Here is a 9,939-nt window from a genome sequence, read left to right on the forward strand (position 1 = left end):
CATCCTCGTGATCCCTCCATTCAGAGCCAGGCTCCCAGTGGCAATCCAATGCCAATCCTCATCTTTGACTGTGAGTTTCTCCGGCCCACATGGTGGTGATCCCTCCTCTCCCCACATCCCATCATCTGCTCTTCAGCACTAACAGCTGTTCTTCAAGAACGTGGGCACCAATGCGTGCTTCCTGCACACAAAGGCTTCAGCGGGAAATAAAACACTGACACAGACACTTTGTGCACAGCAATTCATTTGCTCACAACCAGTTACAAAAGCAGGTCTTATCTGCCTGTATTCCTTCAGACCTTTGCTTTTTCCAGCCAGGTACAAGCAATCCACGCATGGAGCTGTTAAGAATGTTTGTCCACCTACAGACTGAACAATGTCGGGCTTTAAGACCCCTCAGAACTCAAACCACAGAATGCTTTGTAGCTGAGAATTTGGGCCATGGTGTTACAGTGCTCTCTGTGGCAGTTGTAGTTCCCAAGGAAATAGGAGGCATTACTTTCAGAGTGATTTATGTATATGCATGACACAATCCAACAAAACGCAGCCCCTGGCTCTGGTTGAAGCTGGTTTTTTTTTTTGAAAGTTTCCATACTTTTTTTTTTATTATTATTATTATTTTTAACCAGTGTAACAGCAGCTCAGCGTGGATTTCAAATGCACAGCACTGATACCACTGTAGAAAATGTTGTTTCAAAAAGGGGCCACGTCCCAGACCTGACCACGTCCCCAGACGGGGCAGAGCACAGCAAGCCCAACCAGAACCGCCTTGTAGGAACAGACGAATTGAAGCCATCGTTACAAAGGAAATTCTGAGACCTTCAGTCCAATGATGAACATCACAGGTCCTCTGACTGCCACCATCACTGCAGTGTGATCTGGAATTCCCACTGCAGCTCTTTTAAGCTGAGGTTGAACATTTGGGCAGTTCTACAGAATCTCTCCTTCTGCAGCATCCTCACTCCCACTACAGTTTCACCTTCAGCTACAAAACCGCCAAACTGCACCAGTGGCTCATGATTTCTGGCCTCCCTTCCACACAGCCAGCACAACAAAGTCCTGAGGGTGACAGAGAAACAAGCGAATGCATCCAGGTTGTCAAGTCCCCACCAACATCCTCCCACTACACTCCCACAATGGAGCACAGGGCAAGGCGGGCTGCGGATGCCAGATCCATCCTTCACACGAAGAACTCCCCAGTCCCCAGCTTCCTACATCCCCAAACCAAAGCACACCGACACAGCACATACACACGGACTGCATCATTTATTATCTTCTCTTCATTCCTGCACGCCTGTGGCACTGTGAAGCACACTTGTTTGATCCACCACGTGGATTTTCCTACTGCTAAGGCTCCCTCAGCAATTTCCAGTTGGGGCAGCTCTTAAGAGAGGGGTTCTCCATCCATGTAATCACCGGTCAGAGCTGTGCATCCAATTCCTGAACATGCACACCTGTCTGTGAGCTCCTCTAGATGACTGTGCAAGAACACCAACACTTCTCATGCCTCCTGAGCACCTCTCCTGGCAGGGAGTTCAGAGCTATGGGATCTCCAAGCAACTTCTAGCTCAGGGTTTCATAGCACGTGTGATATTTCAATGCAAAGAAAAACTGAAGGTGTGTTCCTGGAAGGTAAGCAAACTGCTGTGTCCTCCCAGGTGAGAATCACCTGCTTAGCTTCTCCCATTGCCATTTTTCTTACAGCACTTTCCACTTCTGGTACTTCTAATCATCAAAGAAATCCACCAAATTAATGATACTATTTGTGGTAAACCCCTGTGACAACCTGTGACCTTTTTCTTTACCTCCACGTTGTTAAATGTGCTATCCAACACTTGGGTAACATTTTTCCCTGCTACCCCTCGCTGGGACCAAGGATGGAGCCATCACAGCTCAGCACAGCATGCAGCCTTCGTTTCCTGGCTTCAGCCTAAAGAAACATGTTGCAGAGCAGAGACAAGATGGATGGGGTTAAAGTTACGTGTGCCACATCCCCTATTACCCATGCACCTATCACTGCTACTGTCTACTCCTAACCTACCACCCATATCTCAGAGCACACTACTCTTTCCTGCTTTGCATCTGCAATTGTAGCCAGCTCCATGCACTTACCCTTATTCTTATTACCTCTGCTTTTGCAAAATACACCGCGATCTCCCAGCATGTCATCCTGCAGCACCGTCACCCCTCCCCATCTTCTGCATCTTTTGTGGCTAGCCTGCTCCCAGCCAATCTCCCAACCACCTACTGGCTACCCATGTCCTCTTATTTGAGCCTACGACACCTGAACACATTGGGGTTTTTATTAAGATAGGAACTGTTACGAATCCTCTCATTATTCTTTAAAAAATAATGAACAAATTAAAGCAGTATGACAATGTGGTGTTTTAATGAGCCACTGAGCTTCCACACAGCTGAGCACCAACAGCAGGAAGCTGCAGCTGCTACAAGGAGCTTCTCCTTGAGCATCAGCCCATCTTCCTTCTTTGGTTTCTGCAAGACAATGCTTAGGAAGGGGTGACACCCTCAGTGCTAAGCAAAGGCAAAACGGAGGAGCTCTCCCACTCACTCAGCTCCCTCCTGCACAGCCCCCCCAGCCCAGCACCTTTCTTTTGCTGCACCAAACCCCAGCAGCTGCAAGACCATCACTCAGCTGTGCTTTGCAGAAGGTGGGTTTCACAAACTTCAGGTGATGTCAGGCTGTCTAAATTTCACCAATTCAACCCAGCCTGTCCTCTTCCCTTTCTCTTCCTTCCTTGGACATGGTCTTAAACGAATCAGCTTCACGTTGTTCCTCCCCCTCGGACCAGCATGCACACTCACAGAGGAACTGGGAGATCGGAGGGGGACAGCAGAGCTGCCCTGGCAAGCTCAGCAGTCATTACATGGACACCAAGAGCTGAACTCGGGCCCAATGTCCCTTCCCCATGGCCACCAGCAGCATCTGGGTGTCCATCCCAGAATCCAGGGATGGGGAGCAGGGCCAGCCAGGCACCCCAAACCACGCTGGTGTGCGAGGCCAATCTCTTCCACTCACAGATGTTCTTGAAGCTGAGCCGTCTTCTTCCATTCCTGTAGCAAGAAAGAATGAGAGTATTAAGGCCCAGAAAATATTGTAATAACAGGGAATAAAATAGAAAAGCTGGCTCAAAAAGAAGCAAGCATAATTTCCTAATTGCCAGTTCTCAGAGGTGACAGCATTCTGATTCTGGGGAAAAGCAATTGGGAAGCAATCCCTGAAGAACAGCGATGCTGTGTGTTACCAGATGATGCACGAGATGGAGGTGCCTGAAGTTATTTTGAGAAGTTTTAGAGAAATGTGGGTACCATGTTCTCTTAAAGCTCTGTCTCCTGCTTGTCACATTATTGGACTGCTGTTACAAAACATCTTCACGACTCCGAAGTTTGACAAAAGCTCAGATTTTTAGGGATATATCTTTGTACGAGTTTGTTCTATAAAAAACAAACCTCTTTACTTCAAGTTTTCTGTACATGATTCTGCAAGTTACCTTCACACTGTGTATGCATGTGGAACAGTGTACGTGTGCACACAGAGCACAGAACGCATCAATGTACGCAACTGAGATAGATGCATGTTATAAATAAACCATCTACAACTACAGCCTACACTTTAACACATGCATACACACACACACATGAAGACTCATCGCCTGACAGATGCAAAACAGAGGGAACAAACTGAGACAAAGAGGTGTCAGGTAGGATTTGTGCTCACAAAAACACCTCAACCCAATTTTACAGTTCTGGTTGAGCCAAGACCAAACCTGTTTGCTTTCAGAAAAGCACGGGGACTGACTTACCAGAGCCAACGTGAACTGCAGTACCACGCTGAGGTCTGGAGTGTGAGCACACACTCCTCCTGTGCCACATGAGCTGCAGCCCAGCACCGCTCACACCGACCCCACACTGCTCCCAAGCCAAACCATTTCTGCTCTGCTCTCCTCTGCTCTCTGCAGCACGCACTGGGCTGAGCTTGGGAGCAGGATCTGTTATCTGTTCCAACACATTCAAATAGAAGTTGAGTTAAAGGATGTGTCAGAAGTCTGCTGGTTACTCAGAGAATGCACGAAGAGTCTCAGCTATCTTTATGAGTTGGTGAAGCTCTGCGTCAGCTCCTGGATGGACGTGAGGAGCACTCCAGCTGCAGCTCTGCAGAGAGAAGTCAATCAATCCGGAAAAAATAACATTAACTGCATTATGTAATAACGGTACTATTCAAATGGAAAAAAATATATATATATTTTAAAGAGCAGAGACCAGTGAGACAGCAATCAGTGTCATCTAACACTGTTCTGGGAGATCTGGTGGTGACAGCAGAGAGGCACAGCACTGTGAGCCACCAACAGCCTCCGGCACAGCCCGCAGCCAAGGGGGGAGCTGCAGGAAGGGAACCTCCATCCCAAGTTATCTCCACCTGAGGGTTAATGTGGCCAGACTAGATTGGGATTTTTTTTTCTCTTTGTAAAAATGGCCATTTCTGACAGGGGGGACAAACCTGATGGGCATGGCTCGTGGCAAAACTTCTGGTTGTCAGTGTATGTTTTCTCTTATTGCTTCTCACGGAATTGAAAGATACAAAGCAATCCCACTGAGGTAATGTCCTTTGGGAGGAATCACACTGAAGGTGCTGCAGTTCTGCTGCAAAGAAGCCAGGAACATCTAAAATTCTGTGCTGGGGATTACGAGCTCCTGTTTGCAAAAGATATTGCACATCTCGTAACCTGTTCGATAGGCAGCAACCAAAAATACTCATTTCTGCTCTTTAAATTCTAGCAGGAAGAACAATTTCAATCTGGTAAGCACTGGGAAACCAGGCCATTTCTGCAGCAGCAAGAACTGGAAACGCAGCTCTGCAAAGCTCTGAGCTGGTCTGGCAGCTCTACGCCTTCCGTAGGATGGTTGGGGTGGAAGGGAGGAGAGGGGCCGTTCAGCTCCGACCCCAGGCAGGGACTCACTATCAGCTCAGGGCACCAGGCTTCCCGTGGCCTCGGGCATCTCCAGCATGGGGCACACAGCTCTGGGCAGGACAGCAGCGGGTCCTTCCAGCACAGCTTCACGAGCGCTTCGCAAACCCCGCTGGGCCAACCCTTCCCAGACCAGAGCAACCAGCTCCTGCCCGACCCTGGGGATGGAGGAGCACTGCATCCCAAGGGCTTTCTCCAAAAGTTGCAAAAAAATACCAACCAACCAACCCCAAATTTCTGAGCAGTGGCCTATAGCTGGGGCCTGGTTTGGTGCTGGTGCTCTTTTTTAATTATTATTTTATTTAGTTTTTTAATCAAGCGGGATAAACGTCCTAAGACGGAGAGAACAACATTTCCTGAAAGGTAAAAAGTCAGCCCTGTGCCTTCTTTTAATTCCATCATTCTCATCGTGTTACGCGTAACAAAAGCTTTAGCGGAGCAAACTCAATCCACCCAACTGCAAACACAGTTCGTATTACTCTGAAAAAAAACATCAGAATTCCAAATTGCACAAAGAAACCCCAATTCCTGCAGGAGAAGAACCAAGGAGGAACCATTAAGTAAAAGCTCGATACCGTTCCGCGATACATCAGCTTCCACCACAGCTCATTTAGGAACATGACAAACATGGTATAAATAAGGAGCTAACCAAACCAGCAAGGAACGTGTTGGCCAACAAATAACAAAAAAAAACAAACAAACAAACAAAAAAACCTTTTTCATATTAAATTAAATTAAATTTTATATTAAAACGAGGGTAAGGGATCGAGGCTTTGTTTCCTTTAATTTTGAAAATACCATAAGAAAGCAACACTCCATCCACGGGATTCTACAGAAGTGCTGCTGCGTTCAACCCATCTTTCAACTGTTCCAGTATGAGAATCCCAACTTTCCAAGCCACTTTAAAAGAAAAGAAATAAATACCAGACAATTCCCAAGCACTTGAACTGAAGGTTTTCAAGGACAAAAGGACGGCGTTGGTACATTTTTGCAACTCTTTCTAAAATACGGTTTTTACATAAATACTCTCAAAATAACACAATGGGATTCCACTTCGTTTCAGACATTTGGAAAGCAGTGTCATACTTTATTTAAAATAAACCCATGTAAAAACAAAGCGTAAATGAAAATGGTACCTGAAAAATAAATTATTTGATATAAAACAAACCAATAACTTAAAAACACACTAAATATACAAAATGTTTAACCGTGTACTGTACAGAACGGAAAACAATTGGTAAACCTTCTGTCCCACAAACAGATCAATTTATAAACAAAAGATTACAGAAGATAAGGGAAATTAAATCAAGAAAAGGAGTACAGCGTGATTCATACTGGCAGACCAAGGTTTGTCCTGACTGGTTTCAAGTTCTTCCCAACGACCACCTGAGAACGGCCGGCCGTACCGCCGAGAAGTCGCCCCAACCCCTTTGGGAACAAGGAAGAGGGAAATGAAGGCTCCGAACGCAGCGGTCCGAGTGGCAGCCCTGCTCCTACCCATCTCCCACGGCCAACACCAACGTTCCGTGGCGGAAATTCCACCCAACAGAAAAACGGCTGCGCCGGGTCTGCGGCCGCGCTGGGAGCAGGAAGGCTGTGCTCAGTTTTGCTATTTACTTTCCCCGCTTGCTTTGTAAAGTAGAAAACAAATAGGGTGCAATAACTGTGTAAGATGAGTGCTAAGCTTCTGGTTGCTGTAACGATCCGCGTGGTGCTCAGCACCAGCACTGGGAAGCGCGGAGCTACGGCAAAGGGCACAGAATAAGGCGAGATTTGCTGCCAAGTATCGATATTAAAGCACGCAGGGTGATAAAACCACGAGGTGAGCAAAAAGGGAGCGGTGTTTTCCTGTGCCAGGTGTGAATTTGGTCCCTTCCCCACAGCACTTCTGCCCTGAGCTTCAGTGCAAGGCGCCTCGTCCTGCACAGCACAGCACAGCACAGCACCTCTCTGGGCAGTGCTGGGACAAGCACATCCATATGTACAAATAAATATATATATGAGCTCCAGCAGCTGAGCCACAGGGACACCGTCAGCGGTTCACAAAAAGCCGTGTCTTACATAGAAAAATAAACCCGCCCCCAAATCCTACCGGTTCTCAGAGGGTTTTGTTTCCTGGAGGACCTCGCTTCAATAAGCAGTTTGTTCTACCATTCAGCTGCTGCTTTGGGTAGAAAAGCTCACGAGGGGATGCTCTCAGCGGTTGTTTTTTTTTGTTTCTTAAGCACATACATAATGATAAACTCAGCCAAAAAGAAAAACAGCTTCAGTTATTCCAGTTTAGAATACACTGGGGGAAAAAAAAAATCTTTCCTGAAATATGTGAAGAATCTTTGTTTTATTGATCTTACCCAAACATTAAAATAAAATAACATGAGAACAACTATTTAAGGACCCTAGGGACCACTTGCTTCCGAAACTTAGCATCCGAAATCTGCATTACCTCTCCAGTTACTCGGTCACCTCCCTCGCAGCTGCAGACCCCTCCTGCTATCGGTGCAGGCGTGCCCACTTTTAATGGCTTTGTACAGAAATGCCCACACCACACGGGAGCGCTCCCACCGACAGCTGCATGGCTCACCCTATCTCCGTGACTCGTGTACCTCTCCATGTTCACTGGGGTCCGTGCTATCGCGACACAGAGATTCAAAGGACACCAGCACCAGAGGGTAGCGTCAGAGCTGTGCTAGGACAGCTCCTGCTCCTTCCACCCTAGGGCACAGACCTCCCCCCAGCATAGGAAGGGGCTGGGGGCGGTGGGGGGCTCAGCTCCCCTCTACATAGCACAGTGCAGCACAGACACTGCAGAAAAGCAGCGTGGCTCAAAGGACAAAAACTCAACGCTTGAGCATACAGACACAGTCCAAAATGAAACCATGAGAAAACAAAACAGAACGCTACGCTGCTTTGATTCTGCCCCTGGTCAGAGCCCTTCTGATGGTTCTGAGTTCTTCTGAAGAGGCTGCACTCGCCTTTGCCAGCTTGCATACGGCACACAGCAACACCGGAGCTCCCTGCTCTGTATTTACTGTGCAACGACCCTTTCTGCTGATGGTGAACAGGATGTCTGTGCAGGGGCTGCACCCCTTTCCTACCAGGGATCTGGGAAGTAAGTGTCAGGTACTGGGTGGGAATAAAAGCTCATTAATAAACCAACGGATCAGAAAAGACCAGCCTGAACAAAGCCTGCAAGAAAACTCTGTTAAAACCTTTTTTTTTTTTTCTTTTTTTTTTCTTTTTTTAATTTTTCAACCTAAAAAACCCTATATTTTGGTGGGTTTGTTTGTTTGTTTAAGTCCTGCACAACACAGCTCAAATCCAGAACATCTTCAGAGAAGTTTAGGGGAGGCTCTGAGCCACCCCCAGGACAGCCCTCTGCTCAGCACTGTCTCATTTTAGAGTGAAACCCTGCAGTCCCTGAAGAACACAGCCCACCCTGCAGGGCTGGGCCGTCCCAAACAGCGCAGCCATCCCCTGGGGCTGCCAAGCACAGCAGGTGTTGGAAAAACAGAAGCAGAGAAATGGATGGATGTTGAGTAAGAGAAGGAGAGCATTCCACATTCAGGGTCCTGACACCACATAAAACATCTCCTGGATGGTCTATGGAACCCAGTTCCTTAAAATCCCACCGTAACACCCTAACTCAGCAATAGGATGGGAACTGCTGAGCAACATGACCGAGCTCCAGTCATATTCTTGTAAGACCTCGCGATCCCAGAGACAGAAGGGTCACCTGAAAGGAATCACACCACCTCGAATGAAAGGATGAAAACTGTAGATAACCTTTTTTTTTTTCAACCTTCAAGTCCCTGAGAGCTACAAGGCCAAGACTGCTTTGGAAAGAGGTGAAATTAGGGGTCAGCCTGAAAGAGAGCTGTGTGGATGTCGTGGGAAGGACACCCAGCTCTTTGCACCTTTCTGGTCTTATAAGTCAGTTTCCACTCCCAGCAGCTCCCTTTTGCCCTTTACCAGTGTGATGTGCTGGTCACTGTTTAGGACCAAAAGCATCATGAATACATACGCTTAATTTCTTGAGCTCAGCTGCTAAAGCCAAACAGTTACTGTGAGAATGGCACAGCCAACAGACCAAGTACTTGTTCCACCATCAGCTCTTGGTGTTTTAGTGGGACATTTTTTCCTCCTTTCCTGACTCAAGAGGCAATGCTTTGCTTGGCTAAACTGCCCAGTAACTGTTCTCAGAGCAACTACTGAAGAAGTCCAGGATCAGACATCTCATAGGGGAAACTTCCATAGCACTACTGAAACAATATCCTGAATTTCCTTCTTATTTAATAAAGAATAGGAGAGGGGGAAATAAGGAAGCAGTTGGATGACAGCTGTGCCAAAAAGCCTCCAAGAAAAGTTAAAAGAGAATGAGGTTGTTGGTAAGCAAGCAGTGGTGTGAAGAGCAGCATGTCTGTAATGGTCATGGATGCAAAGTCGGATTTGGGAAGAGTGGATCAGCAGGAGATCCTCTGATAAAGCAGCAGCCGCCACTTGGTTACAAAAACCTTAGGTGAAACAAGGCAAGAGAGAATCAGAGGAAACTGGAAACCACTTCAGGTTCACTCCAGCGGAATGGTGAAGTAGTGAGGTCAAGAGGTGATGGGACACAGTAAAAAGGTGCTCTGCACTACGCAGCTGTAATCTGGGAGAAATCCCAACAGCGCTTCGAAACCTTTTCTTGCACACCAGAAGCGAAGTGATAAATGGATGATAAACACAGAAACATCTGGAACAGATGCTGGAAGAGACAGCCAGAAGTGGGTGGCAGACAGCACGCTTGGGAATGGGGACTGCTCCGGCACTGCCTTACAAAGCACCTCTGTGCCAAACTGGGCTTCCATTCCCTCTACTGGAATTCTGTACCTTGTATTGGGTATATTCTCAGAAGAGAGCAGGCAGGACGGGCAGGGCTGGCGAGGCAGAACGTGCAGAAGGGCACAACCTGCCT

This window comes from Meleagris gallopavo, chromosome 30 (assembly GCF_905368555.1).
Source record: "Meleagris gallopavo chromosome 30, MGAL_WU_HG_1.1, whole genome shotgun sequence".
Taxonomy (NCBI): domain Eukaryota; kingdom Metazoa; phylum Chordata; class Aves; order Galliformes; family Phasianidae; genus Meleagris; species Meleagris gallopavo.